The sequence below is a fragment of the Ceratotherium simum genome, chromosome 20 (assembly GCF_057802395.1).
Source record: "Ceratotherium simum simum isolate JZ-2026a chromosome 20, ASM5780239v1, whole genome shotgun sequence".
In the NCBI taxonomy this organism is placed as follows: domain Eukaryota; kingdom Metazoa; phylum Chordata; class Mammalia; order Perissodactyla; family Rhinocerotidae; genus Ceratotherium; species Ceratotherium simum.
In genome coordinates, this window is record NC_141919.1 from 41,905,623 (window position 1) to 41,925,963 (window position 20,341).

The 20,341-nt window shown below is 35.9% G+C and overlaps 1 long non-coding RNA gene across 1 annotated transcript in view; it reads left to right on the plus strand.

The window, feature by feature from the left end:
• Positions 1–3,900, plus strand: part of LOC147914436 (uncharacterized) — a 28,991-nt gene extending 25,091 nt beyond the window's left edge. The window contains exons 3-4 of the long non-coding RNA XR_015555322.1: positions 3,343–3,406; positions 3,756–3,900. This is a non-coding gene — a long non-coding RNA (uncharacterized LOC147914436). The remainder of the gene's footprint in view (positions 1–3,342; positions 3,407–3,755) is intronic.
• Positions 3,901–20,341: the final 16,441 nt, after the last annotated feature.

Consider the following 20,341-nt stretch of genomic DNA (forward strand, 5'->3'; position numbering starts at 1 on the left):
ATACATAATCTAACTTAAATATCATAAAAACCGAATGAGATTTGTGCTATTACTATTCACATATTGTAGACAAAAAGACTGGAAGTTAGAGAGGTTAATGACTTCCCCAAAGTCACATAACTAACATGTGTTGTGATTCAAACTCAGGACTCTCCGACACCAAAGCTCCACTCTTAAACACTGTGCCATACTGCCTGCCTCATGCATTAGTACAACACTATAACAATAATAGAGTGTTATTATTAGGAGTAGGAGCGCTACTCGTACTAGCTAGAGAAGGAATGCTAGAGCAATACAGAAACTGAAGAACATAGTTCACTCAGAGGAACGTGAGGTGGCATTTGACTTTGGCATGAAGGTATAGGAGACTGTCAAATGAGCAAGGAGTAGATAATAAGGCCTAAGCACCGAAAAAGGAGAGGACAGTTCAGAGAAAGATGGGATTAGTGTGGCCAGGCTTTCGAACACTCAGGCTTGGCTGAGAAACACGAAGAAAGGATACTAGACCTCAGGCAAGAAGTATCAGATTGGGGGAAGATTATAAAAAGTCCAATATTGTAGTGTTTCCCAAATTTTAATGTGCATGTCTGCTATCCGAGGTTCCAGTGAAGATCATAATTAGAAAAGTCTGGCAAAGGGCCTGATATTCTGCATTTCTAAAAAACTCACAGGTGATAATGCTCTCTTTGAATAGAAAGATTATATACCATACAAAGAAACATGAATTTTATCCAGTATACCTTTTGGAGATGCTATTGAATGCATATGGGCAAGGGAGAAATATGATCAGATTTGTATTTCAAAAAAGTCATTTTTGCATCACTGTGGAGGATCATTTTTCTAACTTCCATACAGAAATGTATAGGACCAAATAAGATATATTAGGTTTTGGAAGTATTCAATGCTAAAATACATTAGATATTACTAGCTAGGATACTTATTCTTCCTTGATATCAAATATTTCAAAAATATTCTGAAAAATAAATGAGATAGACATTCAATGATTCTAAATGAAATTTCATATACTAAATTGATTCACATCCTTGTACGATTTTTTCAGTTGCCAATAAGCATGATTGGATGATTTTCTGCATTGATAGAGGTCTACTATTTGTTTTCCAAATGGGACAAATTTAGGCTTACGTAGGAAAAGAAGACTATTGTGCCTGCCAAATGGTTTAGACACAGCAAGCAGAAACTTAACACTCAGCAGGTCTCCACTCAATAACTGTGCCTGCTGTGTGTGTGTATGCCCTGCACTTCAAAGGAGCCAAATTTGAACAAGGGCCCTTGAAATTCTTAATCAGTAACTCCTCAAGCCTTTACAAGGATATGCACCATTTGGTTCAAAAGCATAACAGGAGTACAGTTGTAACAGGACAAAATACTTCTTTTCTCCAAAGGTTGGTGAGTCTAAGAAATGTGTATTAATTATTATTGGAAAGTATATAAGACCTTTCATTAAGACCTAAAAGAGACTTCAGAAATACATTACTGCTGCCATTTGCAAATCGGTCACTTGAAGTACACATGAAAATATTTGCTCCAAATCACAGATTTGAACATGAAGGGTTGGGTATAAAAGATTACTCTTTATACTCTGGGAATCTAGCTTCTTTGAGGATAAAGTCACACTGATTTCTCCTGAGATGCAAACTTTTAATTCCAAATGCTTAATGGATACTTCCACTTTGATTTCTCTTCAACGCACTCATGTTCTCATGCTTTTGTGACCTGAATTTAACTTGTTATACTTCTCAATACACAAAACCAAACTTTCTTTCATATTCTCCCTCTGATTGCAACATAAAGTGTATCCAGCTATCCAAAGCCAGACCAAAATATCCCTGACCTGCAAATGCATGGATCTGATCCCAATTGGCACGTAAATTGGAAAACTGAGCTAATGTATATACCTCCACACAGTTCCCCTGTTGAACTCTGGATGGCATACATGGGGGACTGATCTGAATTGCAGGGCAAATTTTCTTGAAAACTGAAGTGACATTTCAAACAAACCACATAGTTGAGCTGGACTTTGTGGCCTGAACCTAATCATGTCAAGTGCCTGCAAAAATATCAACATTATTTATTGGATTTAAATAGGACCCAAAGTCTTATAGTGTATTATTCAGAATGTCTAGGATACAATTCAAAATTACTCAGCATACAAAGACTCATGAAAATTTTAACTTCTATAACAAAAGATAATCAACAGATGCCAATGACAAGATGATACGTATGTTGGAATTATCTAAGAAAGACGTTAAAGCAGCTATTTTTAAAATGCTGAGTGAGCAACTATGAACACTCTTTAAATAAATTTAAAATGAAATGTAACTGAAAAAACGTAGAAGAACCAAATGGAAATGTACCAGCTAAAAAATACAATAACCAAAATAAAAAACTCACTGGAAGGACTCAATAGCAAAATGGAAATGATATATTGTGAATCTGAAGATCAAACAATAAAAATGATCCAATCTGAACAATAGAGAGAAATAACGATCTTAAAAAAATGAACGGAATCTCAGGAACTCTTAAGCAATAGTAATAGGACTAAAATTTGTCATCAAGGTCCCAGAAAGAGAGAAAAATGTGTATAGTGCTAAAAAACTTTTGAAGAAATAATAGCTGAAAATTTCCCAGTGTGGGAGAAGCATAAACCTATACATTCAATAAGCTGAGAGAACCCTAAACAGGCTAACCCCAAAGAAATTCATGCCTAGACACACCATAATCAGAATATTGAACATACAATAAAGAAAACATCTTGAAAGCATCCAGAAAAATGACATATTATCAACAGAGGATCAATGATTCAAATAGCAGATTTCTCGTGGAGACGAAAAGGAAGTGGTACACTATTTTTAAAGTATTGAAAGAAAAGGACAATCATATGATAATTCTATATCCGAAGAAATATCTTTCAGGAACGAACATGAAATAATATTCTCAGATGAAGGACAATTAAGATAATTTGTAGCTATCACACCTGTTCAAAAACAATTGCTACAGGAAAATCTTGAAACAGTAGGGAAATGATACCAGAAGGACACCTGGAGAATCAGGAATGAAGAGCAACAGAATAAAAAAATAACTGGACAAATGTAATGCTATTTTCCTTTTAAGTTCTTTAAAATACGTTTGATAGTTGAAAGCAAAATGTGTAGCATAACCTGATAAGGTTTTCCACAAACATACATGTAATGTATAAGACAATGATAGCATTATGTAGAGGGGGAATTTATTGGGTGCTAAATATCTACATACCAATTGAAGTGGTACAATATTGATTATAAATAAATTGTGAAAGTTAAGTATGCATTTCATAATCCCTAGGGAACCAATAAAGAAGACGACGAATAGAACGGAGGACAAGAGGCAGGAGGCATCATTTCTATCTGTAAGATTTTATTATAAATAAAGTAAATATGGCAAAATATTAACATTTATTACACCTTGGTAGTGGTTACATGGGTGTCTATTGTTCCCTGTACCTTTTTATTAATAAAATGTCTCATAATACATATTAATTTAAAAATAAACACAGAAAGGAATTTTATGATTACGTTCCAGTGTGAAATCAAGATAAAATTGTCACTTTAATTAAAATATTAAGGGATCTGGTTCTAGAAATATCGTCTAGACTCTTAGCTTGCAATTGTAAAATTTAGCCTATGAAATTCCATTTCTTCTAAAATAATAAACATTAACTTTTTTCTGATTATAAATATAATACATATCTGTTGTAGGAAAAGTGAATACATCAGAAAAGTATAAAGAAGAGAATGATCAACTATCAACTCAAATCCTACCATCTAGAAAAAAATCTCATTTTACATTTTAGCAAATTTCTTTCCAAGCATTTTTCAATATTTGTTTATATAATTGGTAACACTGGAATAAGCATTTTGTATTTTTGCTCTACTTTTAAGTCAATCCTTACCATTTCTTCCATGATTTAAACTCTTTGTAATCAAGAAATAAAAAGAGATCAGATGTTACAAAAAATAGGAATCATGGGTTGATTTAGGTAACAAATTTTAATTTCCCAAATTATATTTTATATAAAGTTCTCTTTCAAAGCCACAAAATCTTTAATAACATATGAATCATTTGAAATGTTGCCTAGGCCACGTTTGAGATCTTGTGCTCTTGGCTCTCAGATTAATCTAAGGCTTCCTTCACATCAAAGTTTGGGGCATTTGACGACAGCCAGTCAACTTTCAACAGTGTTTTGTGTACTTTCTGCCTGGGAGATGCTTTTTCAAATGTGAAGCTTGAATATTCACTGGAAACCTATGTTTTGCCAAACACGGAGTATGACCTTTAAAATTCAGCAAAATAAATCACACTGTGTTACAAAGAGTACTTTTCTATTAACGAAAGTATACAAGAAGCTGTACAACATTTCAAGTTCTTTCCTCCAGGCCTCTGTACCGTTAGATTTTTACAATATTTACAAATAAAGTTGTCACAACCAGTAGACAGCAAAAAATGAGGAATTTGGGGGTAAATACATCAGATGGAATCTAAATGGGCCCCATCTCATGAAATGAGAACATGCTCCGCTCTCAAAATTGATCACAACATAAAAAATTGTTAAACAAACTAGAGAAGCAGTAGTAGAGAGAGAGTTTAACGTGGTGGGTAACTGCACATCTTCTGAAGTCAGAATGCTCAGGATAGAATATGGGTTGTGTAGCTGAACAGTTGTAATTTTGTGGCAGTTAATTAAACTCTGAGTCTATTTCCTTTTCGGTAAAGTAGGGATACATCTAAGATTATGGTCAAGATTAAATGAGTTAATGTACATAATTTACATAAATATTTTAGGACAATATCTGGCTAGGGTAAGCATTACATAATGTTTGGTGGTGGTAGTAGTTGTAATATACTGAAAATGGACATGAGAGTCAGACACAAGCAGACTGAAATCGTTGCTCTTCTGTATACTCGTGTGAGCTCCCCAGAACATTACGTAACCACTCTGAATCCGTTTTCCTTTCTTTAAAATGACAAACATCATGCCTATTGATAATTTGGAATTATTAAATGAGAAAATACATGATCAATGCTTGGCACATAGAAAACTGTGACTATGATTATCATCATTATCACCATTATTATTATTAGTCAGCAAGAACTTGATGCCTAAAGTAAAAGACAAATATAGCTTTCTTATAAAGACTAGAGACTGAAGAGCAAATCAGTAAGTTGTACAAAATCACAAAATAATTTCACGTACTTTGAGAATAGAAATTGCCTTGGTAGCATATTTTCTACTGGCATGTTGAGAAATATACACCATAAAATCAACTTTGCCTATAGAACTTGCAGAATAAAATTTACATTCTATGACATACTGTCCTACGAATTTTTCAAATATATCTAATTCTATGCAGAGAAAGCAGAAAGCCATGGACTAGACCTTCTATTCAAAGTGGTGTGCAGATGATTTATGTTAGTGAATGCATTCAACCTGAGTAGCTGATTTTATCTCTAATTCATAGGAAATTTTATTGGCATCATGGCACAATAAAAAGAGAATGGAATTGTAATCAGTAGCCCTGAGTTTTAGTGTTGATTTTTTTTTTCCCTGATCTGAACTTAAGCAGCAATTTACCTATTTTAAACTCCAGTTTCCTAGACTAAAGAAATTGTACCTATTTTATAAGACTGTGGAAAATAAATAGCATAACAACATAAGAAAATACTTCGGCTATAGTAATTATTCAAAACATATGCGTTTATATATGTATGCATTCATTTATTTATTCAATACACATTTTCAAGTTTTGCGTTGTTCTATAGTGAAATTTTAATAGGAATTAAAACTAAAAACAGGATACTGAGTTTGGGGAAATAAAAATATAGATCAGGATATATAGGCTGAGCTGGGGAGAGATGAACAATATACAGTTGAACAGTCATAAGGACTTACACAAGTCATATAACTGAGTCATATATTTTTCTCTAAGTTTCTTGAAAGTCAAAGTGAAAAAGGGAAGCATATTTAGCTACATAGTTCGAATTAGTCATTCAAAGAAACTATATCATTTTCTTTTCTTGCAGTTAGCTCTAAAATCATTTTTTTATATAAAGCCTACCAAAAAGTGCACTATGCTACATAGGAGATAATAAGCAATCACCTGACAAGGTAGAAAAAGAAGGCATCTTATAGTAACCCTCCAAGAAATCTAACATTTCACTAAAATGCAAATTATTGAAGGAAGTTCTGCAAGGCTCTAAAACTAGGTAGTCCAACATTTACCTTTTAGTTGGCATGGCTTGATCCAACAATGAGTCATAGACTATCTAGAGGGATAGGTGACTTACGTGTTCTTAAAATAATTCCCCACAATTATCACTTTTCCAGTGAGGCATTCAATAAGAATTGGATGACAGACAGCTTGGGGGTTATGTTACCTGGGATAGGCATTAATACTGGGAGTACAGAAAGTCTGATTTGTTGTATTTAGCAAAATTCAGACACTTGAGATCAACAAATACGTAGGAGCTTAAAAAATCCTACAAGACTTCTAATCTGATTAAATACATGCCTTAAAATAAGTGGCTTAAAAGCAAGGAGTAATTTTATAAGCTACAAACATTTTCTGTTGGAAAATCAGAGTATACAAAATACAATTGATTACTGGGAGACTAACTTAGTTTATATACATATAAAGCCTGGAGGTTTAGAAAAAAACTCCATGGAGTAGGAAACAGGAAAGCCAAGTTAGAGTTGTACATCTTCCATGAGTATCTATGTGACTTTGGATAAGTTGATTATTTAAACCTTAGTTTCCTTACCAAAAAACAGGACTTTGGATTATATTACCCCGAAGATTTTTTGTAAGTCCAACATTCAACGAGTTAGTAATCCCGTAAACACTTAACATATGCATGAATTCATAAGTTAGGCTGAGGGCAAGGAGAGGAAGTTAGATGATGATATATTTAGAAAACAGTATAATTTGAAGACAAAGTGTTTAAGAGACTTACCAAAGATCCTAGTAAAGAAGCCAGTTTGAGGTTTTGTTTGTTTTTTACTGAGGAAGATTTGCCCTGAGCTAACATCTGTGCCAATCTTCCACTATTTTGTATGTGGGTCACCGCCACTGCATGGCTGACGAGTGGTGAGGTTCGCACCCAGGGTCCAAACCTGGGAACCCAAGCCACCGAAGCAGAGTGTGCTGAACTTGACCACTAGGCCACAGGGCCGGACCCCAGTTTGAGTTTCTTAAAAAGAAATATTGCATGAATGTATCTTGTGATTGTGAGTAAAAATATCAAAATGATAATCAAGAATTATGATAATCATAATTTATATTTATATTCAGTTTGGGACAGCCATTTCAATTGTTTTGAGCATCATGTTTGATGAAGTTAAGTTGTGGGCTCAATCTAAACATAAACCCACTAGTTTAAAAGAGAATAAATACTCCTCTTTGCCTGTTGACGATGCTTGATTTAAGGGCAGCCACTGTGGAAGCCACAACAAAGACTGGACAAAATGTGAAGACATCAAGGCAAGCCATTTCTAGTCAGAACAAATAGTCTGAATATCAGTGCCTCCATACTAGTGATATTACTGCCTGCACATCAAGGGATGTTAAGGTTCTCTCAGGAAACATCAAAGAGACAATTATGCAAGAGTTTGTAGAAGTACTTTCAAAGGAAATATTTGGGCAAAACGTAGTCTGTGGCAGTTTGCAAAAAAATTGGCCACGAGGTCCTATCATTTGTGACTTTGTTGTTTTTCCTGTAAAGCTAGAGACTTCTCCTCTACGTTTTGAATCTGGGCTTAATTACATGACTTGACTTTGGTCAACAGGATATTAGCAAACCTGACACAAAGAGAAGGTTAAAAAGCACTTGCAGGGGCTGGCCCAGTGGTGTAGTGGTTAAGTTCACGCGCTCTGCTTCAGTGGCCCAGAGTTTGCAGGTTCTGATCCCAGGAGCAGACCCACGCATTGCTCATCAAGTCATGCTGTGGCAGGCATCCCACATATAAAGTGGAGGAAGATGGGCATGGATGTTAGCCCAGGGCCAATCTTCCTCAGCAAAAAGAGGAGGATTGGCAACAGATGTTAGCTCAGGGCTAATCTTCCTCACCAAAAAAAAAAAAAAAAATCACTTGCACATTGGGGCTTATTCTCAGTTGCTGTTTGGACCTCCAGAGCCAGGTGAAGAACCAGGGCTGGGCCTGAAAGTGCTGGTGACACGTGCCTGGTTTCTCCCATTGCCCCAGGGAACTGCAACTCAAGCCCTTCAGAAAAGGACCAAACAGCACCCAGATGACCCTGTAAAAGAAAAGAGGAACCAAAGACCAGCAATTAGTATGGTCACTGGCTAGGAGAGTTCAATAATTCGAGAACTGTGAAAGCAGAAACATACTGATAAAATGTGTATTAATTATCTTGCTTCAATTATGATTTCACTAGGGGCATATCCTTTATCAAACAAAGGGAAGGAGATATTGTAGGGATGTAATCAAGTAATTAATCAGCAAATTAGTCTTCATATTTTTATTGTAATTTTGGCCACTTAGGCAAGTCACTTAATATTCTAGGCTTCACCTGCTCACTGATCTCCCAGCCGCTGGTGTTGGCTTTGCATTCGTAATCCACAAGGAGTACCAGAGAGATCTACTTGAAACCTAAATGTGATCATGATAATCCTCTGGTTTAAAAGAAAAAAAAAAAATCTGGCTTCTTATTGTATACAGCATAGGTTTGAATTTTTGGTTTTAGCTTTGAAAGGCTTTAAGTAAAATATTAGGTGTCAATGTAAATAAATATCAACAAATAGAAACTCAGCTGCTCTTGTTGAAGAAGAGGTGGGGCCAGAACGCAACTCACTGTTTCGCTGATATCTTTGGAGAGGTTACCACAAGACGCAATTTGAAAATAATTTGGCAAGAGATTATATTTCAAAGTATTTAATATGGCCAATGACTTTTTGAAGCTCCTCAGTAGCCTCATCTCCAGCAATTTTCTATCTTGCATTTTCTATTTCAATAATGCCAAACAAGTGGCTCCTGAAAGGTAGTACGTCTTTCCGACTGCCCTATCTCTGCTTTTGCTGTATGGATTCATCCACTTGGATAATCTTTCTCCTCTTTGTGGTAGTTTCCATTTGTCTTTTAGAACCCACTTTAGGTGTAGTCTCCTAAGAATCTTTCCCTAACTCTAGATGGCATACTTGTGTGCTTACATGCACCCCTATGCACCTGAGCCATAGTTCTGTCACACCGTTTTTGAGTTATCTTTTTACATATATGTCCTTAAAAGCAGGGCTGTATGCTACAGATTCTCAGCACATCTATTTTAGATGATCTATAAATGTTTGTGAATCCAACTTTGAGTTAGAGCAGGGCAAGCCTTACAAGTAAATAAAGTGATCTGAGAAGTTTGGAGAATGCAATCTCATCATAAAATATTTACTCTCCCTGCTCCAACCAACCTGCAATACTAAAGTACATTCTATTCTCAGAGATTCATTCCTTTTTTTTTTTTTTTTTTTTTTGCTGAGAGAGATTTACCCTAAGCTAACATCTGTTGCCAATCCTTGAGGAAGATTAGCCATGAGCTAACATCTCTGCTAATCTTCCTCTATTTTGTATGCAGGTCACTGCCACAGCATGGCCAACAAGTGGTGTAGGTCCGTGCCTGGAATCTGAACCCATGAACCCAGGCCACTGTCGGGGGAAGAGGGAGAATCTCCCTCTGCCCTTTTCTTTAAGGTTCTTATGGCTGGCCAAATAATTAATAAGACAGGTTAGCAGGAGAAAACAATATCAAGTTTAATAACATGTATACATGGGAGAAACTCAGAAATGAGCAACTCTTCTCTCTGTCTAAGCTGCTTGCTTAAGTAGTGCAGCTAAAGGCGAGGAGCGTGTTGGGGGCGGGTAGTGGCCTGGGACTTCAGAGGGCAGGAGGACAATTCTTTTCAGGGTCATCTATTGATAATGTGGTCAGGGAGAGACAGAGTTTTTAATAAAAGAGGCTTGGTGCCTTTCCTATTGTAACATTTATCCTACGTTATCTTTACAGCCATCATGATAGAAGATCTGTTCCAGGAAGGAGCCACCATGTCAAATTCTTTAGGCAGTTAGTGGGGGAGGTCAAATGTCCCTCAGAGGAAACAATCAAGGTAAAGAGATGTATTTTAGGACGGCCAAATCTTGATCTCCCACACCTCCAAAGCCGAGCTTGCCAAACATAACCGCTACGCCACGCGGCTGGCTCCCTGATTCATTCTTTTCATAACCAAAGTTTCATTGGCCCATAAGAGTCCGTTATGCCAGTGGAAGGAGGAATGCTTTAATTATCTGCTAATATTTTATGTAAATTAGTTTACCAGAATTTTTTGAAAATATCCAGATCAAGCTGGAATGACATAAATAGTTGGGAGGAGGAATTAAAGGACTGCAAGAAGAGAAGTACGTATGCTAAAGACAAACGACATACTATTTGGAATTCATATGCAATTAGAAACGAAAAATCTAGTGGTTGTCCCGTACATGTCAGACTGACCATAAAATACTTAGCCAGTAAGAGTTGGCATATCTGCAGCCATGGGTGACTCAAAATTATGTTACACAGACAATATCACGGCCACCATGTTTCATCCTATGGGATAGAGAAGGAAATTCATTTTTAGCATGAAATTTAGAAGTTATGATTCTTGCACAAGGGAGAATTATTGTAAGATCCCCCACTGTGTATGGCCTAGGGCACTGATGTGAAATGTATGTCCAGAGTATCCTCAAAGTTACTTCAGTTATATAAAAAGAGGAACTGACATTTTTGAAGTTCATTTTGGAGAAAGTGGACCTCGCTGGTAGATGAGTCCTTTCTTAGCTAAAATACAAACTTGGAATTCTTGCATGAAGATAAAATTTTAAATAGAAATGAGTGCCTTGATATACTGAACTAATTCTCTAACTGTAAATTGCTGTGATACTGGAGCATCCTGAGACTTCATGAAGAGAGATGGCAGAATCTGGATAATATAATCATAAGATAAATGTGGAATATATTGAAACTGAATCAATTCTCCTAGCTACATCTACCTAAGGGATTTCTCCAATTTCTTGGGAGGAAAAGTAGGAAATTCATATTTTATTGCATCTTACATTTGTAGATTTCTGTTAACTGAATATTGAGCCATATGTAGTATCATTCAATATTTTGAGCCCAATTATTTTCAATCAAATATTTTGGTGTTTTTATAATGTCCTAAATTACAGAACCTTTGTGATACAGAACAGTGGTTCTCAACCCTACCTGTATATTAGAATTTCCTGGAGAGTGTTTAGAAATTACCAATCCCAGTACCAGAATGCCCCCAGTGATTCTAATGCGGAGCCACGGCTGCACTGATCTAGAGGGATTCCCAGACCAGGTAGACTTAATTTAATTGCAGTTGTAAGATTCAGCTCCTAGAATAAACAGATCACATAAATTTATAATATTAAGCCTTAAATGGTCTTATTTTTCGTCTATGTGCTTTTTAAGTTACAGTTAGGGCTGGTAACCTTCAAGACATTCAACTCAGGGTCATACAGCATTTAGGTTCAACTAGTTATGTTTTTACCACAATAGGGATTATACATGACAGAGGATGTGACAAAGGGAATTTATGATTAAACAGTTTAGTATTTGGAGGAAAGAAAACAGGGTAAAATTATATTAGAGGAGATTTTCAAAAAATCAGTTCTTACTTGAAAAACAAGAGAAGCAGAATATTGGAATGGAGATTGCTAAGTATGCAATGTTAAAGTATATAGAAGAACTTAAGTAATAAAAAATGATAAGAAAACAAGACAATTAATAAATAGCATAACAAATTCAACCTTAAGCACAAATTCACTTAGAGCACACTATAATGCAGAGTTAGCAATAGCCTAATATATGATCTAATACTATAGATTTAAATCTAAGGCTCCCAGAGGACACAGATGATCCTCTTTGAAAAACCCACTGAATTTTCCCTTATCTCTATAGAAGGTAACATTCCAGTTGTAGGTCTAAAAGAACCTACATTTTAGAACATATTAGATATTCATGTTAAATAAACTTGAAGACTTCCACATGGTGGCAGTAAGTAGCTGTTACATTCAAGGGAAAAAACTGGCAAATGCTTTGTATTTCTGTGCACTGAAATCTCTGCTATACCAAAATGAGTGTCGGATAAGATTAAATACGCTAGGGAATTCAGTCATTGTGAAAAGCCCATCTTGAAGTTGCCCTCTGGGACCCATGTACCAGAACACACATGGTACAACTCTGATCATGTGACAAGACCAATAACATCCGGCTTCCACAGTCAGGAAGGACATCAAGACTCTTCCTCTTTTTAGCTCCAGCTACCACTCCAGTCATGGGACTTGCCAGTTCCATGATCAGCACTCTCGCTATCTACTATGCCTTACTTTACCTTTGTGCCTCTTGTTATCTCTACGTGACTAAATACTACTCTTCATTCAGGATGCCCATAAGGGATCCCATTCCTCTCATTCTCAATTAGGTATTCCTCTTATGAGTGTCTGCCTGATCATTTACATAACTCTATCCTAATGCTGATTATTCACCATTCTATTCATTCTCTGTTATAATAATAGCTTGACTAAGATCTTTCATCTCTGAGATGTTTCAACATTCATCACAGTCTTGACACATAAAACTTCCCAATGCAACAACCTTAATAGAGATTTAGTTTTCCCTATTATGGCATCCAGTGATTGTTTTCATCATGACATTTCTAACAATTAAGATTTTTTTTTTAGTGAGGAAGATTAGCTCTGATCTAACATCTGTTGCCAATCTTCCTCTTTTTGCTGAGGGAGATTGACCCTAGGCTAACATCCATGCCCATATTCCTCTACTTTATATGTGGGATGCCTGCCACAGCGTGACTTGATAGGCAGTGCATATGTCCGCTCCGGGATCCCAACCTGTGAACCCTGGGCCACCGAAGTGGAGCACGTGAACTTAACCATTACGCAACCGGGCTGGCCCCTATGATATGTTTTTTACATCAACATTTCTTTTTTTTTTTTTTTTTTTAGAAATTTCAGACCTCCCTTGACTGTGTGTTTTCTTTTTTTTTTTTTTTTAATTTTTATTTATTTATTTTTCCCCCGAAGCCCCAGTAGATAGTTGTATGTCATAGCTGCACATCCTTCTAGTTGCTGTATGTGGGACGCAGCCTCAGCATGGCCGGAGAAGCGGTGCGTCGGTGCACGCCCGGGATCCGAACCCGGGCTGCCAGCATCGGAGCACACGCACTTAACCGCTAAGCCACGGGGCCGGCCCCATCATCATTTCTTTAATGTCTCTCTTCAGCCAGACTCTAGATTTTGTGAGGGTGAACACCGGGTTTGTATTATTCATCGTGCTGTTGACAACCCCTACCACATTTCCTGACATACAGGAAACATGTTCGCTACATGTCAGATATTTATTTTTGTTATTTATTTATTTTTGTTAAATAATTAAATGAACAAATGAATCAAGGAATGAAGAGACAATATAAAAGATAAGGTTGACTAGACAAGTATCTGATATTTCAATAAAATAACTGTAAACTACTTCAAGTAATTGATAAATTTTGTTTTAGAATCAGATAGGTCATCCTTTTCTGCCTCTTACACTTTAATTATCCTTTATTAAGTACATACATCATGACTTTCCTGAGTCCCTAGAGAACTTACAAATCCCTGAAGATCATGCATATTTTCACTGGGGGTAAAGTGATCAACAGTTTAATTAGTTTTGAGTGGGCCTGATCCTATCATTTCTAAAATTCAGTTCATCGCTTTCAACAAAAGGTTACTTAGACATGAAAATAAATAAATTGACAATAAATTTATGCAGATATCTATATTCCCATGTTCATTTGGATAAGCAGACTAAATATGTTACATTTCTTGAACAGGAAAAAATTAATAATATAGTTTACTGAAGTAAATGTTTTTTTCCCAAATGTGGTTAGCTGGTTAATTAACGACACCATTTATTTTAGTGACTATGTATAAATGCTTTTGTCTTCAAGGCTTCATACTTATTTTGTCTTAGGCATTGTCATGGTAGCTGAAATCAGCAGAAGAGGCACTGAGTAAGAGGATGGGGAGTGAGAGGGAATCTTGCAGGAAGATAGGTAATGATGGCACGGCTGGCATGCTATGAGATCATTTTCTCCCTCCCCTTTTCCGCCACCCCCTGCACTCAGGAATTGTGAGAAGCAAACATTGCAATTTCTAGACAAGGTCATCTGGCTGTGGAGTGGGGAAAAATTGAAAAAGCAGATTTAGAAGATCAGAATGGAGATGTCATGAGCCAGATGATCCCAAGAATGGCTTGGAGAGGAGACCTGGAAAAAAGCAAGTAAGAGGGCACTGCCACTGGGCTAACACACTGGGCTTCCACACAGATGTTTGATGAGAAGCACATGGGTTTGCAGTTGGAGAAACTTCTAATCTCACTGCTTTATTATTTGTGCAACTTCAGAAAAAAATATTCATTTTTATAGGCCTTAATTTCCTCTTTGATGAATTGATGGTAACAGTATTACCCAGGGTTTTTGTGAATATAGTAGGAACATAGTTGACCCTTGCTAAATATTCTGTTTCTCTTCTCCCCCTTGTAAGGTACAAGCCATGGCTTTAAGTTTATTAGTATTTATTCTGAAAACTGAGTTGACTGTACAGACTAAATTTAGTTTTCCACAATTACCAATGACGGAGATGCACTGAGAAAATATACTTAGTAGGGGATCGAACAGTAAGTAGATCCTTTTGTAGGCTGCGGGGTTGGTACAAACGCCGATAATAATAACACGCCTATTCACCTCAAAGCATATTGATAGTGTTTTAGAATACCAGGGTTTTATTGTTGTAACACCTCAACTAAATATAGCAACAGGTTAGGCTTTTCGCTGAGGAATTCTTCTCAGCACATGCATTGCCTGTTCTGGAAACAAAGGAAACTGTGATTCTGGGTTCCATATCACAGTTGTTTATATCCAGCTTCTTACACAAAAGGCTCTAGATGGGAGCCAATTGAGGTTAAGAATGGGGAACACTCAAGGTAATCTGTAGAAAACAAGCCTTAGCAATAAAGACAGAGCAGCTGATCTTTTTTTTTTCCCCCCCCAAAGCCCCAGTAGATAGTTGTATGTCATAGATGCACATCCTTCTAGTTGCTGTATGTGGGACTCGGCCTCAGGATGGACGGAGAAGTGGTGCCTCGGTGCGCGCCCGCGATCTGAACCCAGGCCACCAGCATCGCAGCACACACACTTAACCACCAAGCCACAGGGCCGGCCCAGAGCAGCTGATCTTAATACTAGAAACAGATGGAACCAAGAATGAGGGACAAAGCGAGAATGTGGCAGAATCCAATACACCCTTTCTACTTCCACAGAGAAAATGCTGAATGATAAAGTGCTTCCATGTCTGGTACTTTAAACTTAGTAAGATGCTTCCCCTCAGTTTACCAAACATTTCTTATAGCCTACATATTCCTTAACAAATAATAATGAACTAAAAATGAAATAGACTGTTTTAACGGGGGATATAGTGGCAACCAAGGTGTTAAACTAGCTTGTAAGTCTGCATTTCCTTTTGTGGTGATAATTATATTAAAAACACAAGGACCTGATAGGGAATTAATATTTAAAGATTTTCCCACTTCTGGCTTTATGTCCCATTTCTCCAGCTCTGACTTTTAGTCTTTTGCAATAGTAGCGCAGGTGATTCTAATGTGAAGTCAATCTTGGAACTCTCTGATTTAGCTGTTAATCATTTCCATTTATCATAGAGGAGCCATTTGGAAAAAAAGTAATTAAATTGATTGGGGGGAGGAGGTTACGAGCTTAGGTTACTGTTCAGGTCCTTGGAGGTAGTCTTGAGTATACAGGGGTAGCGTGAGGGAAACTAAGTAGGCAGCAAGTCAAAAGAAAATTAGATAACTGGAAAATGAGAGAAGTATGAAAGCAAACTTTACTCTGTTTATAATTTTGTCCACAATGTACTGTAAAACAAACAAATAACAACAACAACAAAACAAAACTCAAGATTTATTTAAACTCGAATCTATAAATGCCACTTATGTGAACACTTAAATGAGTTCATGATTCTAAGTCCTGATATTTCTATCTCCTTGCACTCTGCCCATACCCATGGCTACCGCCTTGGTTCAGGCCTACAATGTGTTTTACTTGTGCTGTTGAAATAGTCAAATTGATTCTCACTGTTTCCATTCTCTCCTATCTCCATTTGGTTCTCCACATTAAATTCAAAATGACTGCTCTCAAACATCTGCTCTGCCCTCTCTAAATTCCTAAGCCCACCATGCAACTCAGTGATCTGACCCTGGCTGATCTCCTTGACTTCGCCTCTCATCATAGTTACACATCCCCCCCGGGCTTAGTGAATTATGTACAGTTCCCAGAACACAACCAATTTAGATTATGTTTTTAACCTCACTGCCTCCAAGCTCGTGCTACTTCCTCTTTCTGGCCTTTCACGACACGGCTTGTATATACATCCTCCTTTGAGAAACACTGATCCCCACCCCTTAAATAACTTGGCTCACTCCACTTTGTGCACTGTATCATTTTCTATTATAAGATTTACTAGACCATAATCCAGTCATTTGCTTACTGTCTTCTATATCTTATGAAGTCTTTATAGCTCAGTGTCTTGCACCTCAATAAACGGTTTAAAATGAATCTATGAATTACAGGAGAATTTCACCATAAAATAACTGAGCTGGTGTTTCTGCCAACTGTAGAACTGATATTGCATTCATTTATTCTGCTGACATGTCATAGTGAGTGAGGCAAAAGAATATACTCTGTTATCTTCCCTACCTCTGGTCTTGTTTACCTTTTTTTGTTTTTATGAATGGAAGCAGCTCTAGGATATCCTGAGGATCTAAGAGTATCTCGTTGTAATAAAAAAGCAAGTAACTGTGTTCTCTTTGCTCAAGGAAGGGTACTTTAAAGCTGCTCTTTTTGAGTCATTATGGTATGAAGTTGATATTGTTGCATGAAGCAATGAAGAATAGTCTGATAATGGAAACACTCAATGGAGATATTTGCATAAATGCTCTGTTTTGTTGTATTGATGTGAAAAACTCTGATCCTCTTTCATTAAGGATATTTTTGTACAGAGCATTGTGAATAACACACACACACACACAAATCTATTTTCTCTCTACGTTGAAATTTTACTGCATCTCAAGAGCCCAAGATATTTTAGTGTAGAAAAAAGACCAAGAGAGAACCAAAGCTAGTGGGGATTGTTAAATTACAAAATGATCGGAATATGTCACCATTACCAAACAATCTAATTTACCCTCAGCCACCCCATTTTTGGATTAAAATAGAAGTTAAAAGGTGCAAATATCTTCATATGACAGACTGTTAATCTTCCAACAGATAAAATTTAAAGGCCTGTTCAATATCTTCATTATGTCTTAGAAACACAGTATAAAGAAAACAAAGTACTTATAGGATGAATACCTAGTTTTGAAACCTGGCTTTAAATCAAAGACTTAGAAGCTGTGATATTTTAGCAAGCCATTTAATCTCTCCGAACTTTGTTTTCTGCATTTGTATATAATAAAATTTATAAAATTATAATAAAGCTTACCAGGTTAGCTGGAAATCCAATGAGAGAGCACATGGGAAAGCATTTTGTAAACTCTAAAATGTGAGAGATGTATATTAAGCATTAAAGGATTACATATTAATATAAAATTCATAATTGTTATTTGTTGTAAAACAATTTCTCATTAATGTGATCAATTATTACCATATTCTAGATTGTGTTTCCCAGCATTTTCTATCACAAAAAAATCTATTGTAATAATCAAAAATTATTGTGGATTAACCCTTGTAATATCATTGATACAGAAAAAATATGACAGAAAGTATCATGAATTTAGTAATATTAGATTACAAAGCATTTTAATCAAAATAGCATGCATCTATACTGGGTAAACAGTAAAACATTTTATTTATATATGTATGCATATAGTATAGTTTACATAACTATATATTTAGTTTATATAACTACTTATATAACAACTTTATATAACTCAAAAACTACATATAGTTTTTGAGCCTGAACACCTGTTGTGAACAAATTAGAAATTCTTTGGCACCTGAGTCCCAGTCTGTCCCACTGGGAGAAGTTCAGGGTCAGCCAGAGAAGAGACACCCTCACCAGCATGATTGAAGGGCTGAGGGATAGGCTGGCCTAAGCAGTGCAGTGTGCTTAGATATTAGTTCCTCACTAGCTGGCATCCTTGGCTTCTCTTATTTTGCTTTCGTTACAAGGTCTCAGCAATTTACAGAATTTTTCCTCTTTTCTTTTATTCCACCTGTCATTTTCTCTGCTTCTGAAATAAGAACCATTTGTGTAACACCAACACTTAAGAAAAACATGCATTACGTGGTTGCGATCAAACCTGATGCTTTCAGATGACCTACTTCCATCTTCAGTGTGTAAAGATTAAGAACAAAAAATATTCATCTAAACTTCTGGGCAATCCAGTTGACTTTTAAATGTAAGAATGAAATTCCAAATACTTACATTCAGCTGTATGATAGAAAGTAAATCTATGGATATGGTATTTTGTGAATGATCTTTTAAATGAAACTTTATGTAATAAAAAATATATACCCTATATCTATATATCTATATCTATATCTGTATCTATATATCTGTGCATGATGGATGGAAAGGATTTGTGAGCAATAAAGCCACGTTGCTCAGGAATCCTTGCTACTTGTAGGTGAAAAACAGCAGTGCTAGATGAATGCCATATATGCATAAATAAATTCCAAAAATCTATCAGCTTAACTCCAATTTTTAACAGCTTCCTCAATGTTCTCTCAGAACTTGGTAATAGGGCCAGTATTGCTTGGATTCTATCAACTATTGTTTTCTTGATTAATTTTTTTAAATGTCTTGCCTGTTCACAGATATAATCATACCTGAAAATGCAAAATTCCTCAATACAACTAAATTGCATGTTTTTGTTAGCAAAGTACTAATGAAGCATTTGATGCCTTACTTGAGGTGTTAGGAAAATGTGTGGAGTAACGAACTTAGATTGATGGTGTGTTTTATAAAGCAAAACCTGCCATAAATATGGGTTGGATTTGCAGCAAAATTCTACTAACTTGTCAATGGGGCAACAATCTTTGGAGATTTTACCTCAAGATCCTTCTCCCACTCCAAAATTTCTCAAAATAATTTTGACATTTGTATGGAAACCTCAAGAGGAAGTATGTGAATAGTTCTGTTTACCAGCATTTTGTTACCTAAAGTCTGGTGAGGGACATGTAATATCAGGTAATGACATTCTATCCTCTTAGCCCCTCAGATTTAAAACCTCCATCATCTCATCACATCCCTCTCCCTCTTACTTTACAACCATTTGGCCCCTAAATACTATAAATGTTATCTCTGAAATAGCAGTCAAAGTGGTGCTGCATGGAATTTATAAACCATTTTGGGAATAATTGAAATCTTTACAATATTGGATCTTCCAATCCACGAAGATGATTTCTCTCTCCATTTATTTGAGTCCTGTTAAATGTCTTCCATAAAATTTATAATTTTCAGTCTGATAGATTTGGTCTAAGGTACTTGATAGATTTTATGCTATTGTAAATCTTTAAAATTTTATTTTCAATGTCTTTGTGCTTCATCCAATTGATTTTTGCATGTTGGTTATTTTCATCAATGGTGTTTTTTATGTCTTCGATATTCTCACTGGTTTCTTTTCTATTTGTTCTATCAACTACCCAGGAATGTATGTTAAAAACTCACACTCCAATCTGTAAATTTCTTTAGTTGTCCTATTTGATCTGTTGATTTTTTACTTACGTATTTTAAAATTATATTATTGCCTACATATAGATGTAGAATTGTTATAAATCTGCTGGATTTGTTTGGACTGAGTTGAAGGTACATGTCAATTGGGGAGAAAGACATCTTAATAATATTGAGCTTTTTATCATTCCTGATATTTGTAATTTGTATTTTCTATCTTTTTATCCTGATCAGTCTGGCTAGAGGTCTATCAATTTGATTGTTCCTCTTAAAGAAGTAGCTTCGATTTTTTTTTTTATTATCTGTATCATTATGCTTTTTTTTGGTTATTTAATTTCTGCTCTGTTTTTTATAATTTCCTTTCTTTTGATTACTTTGTATGTAATTCACTCTCCTTTTTCCAGTTTCCATTACAACAGTAAAACATAGAAAATATACTTATAGAAAAGGAAATATAACCTATGTTTTCCTGTA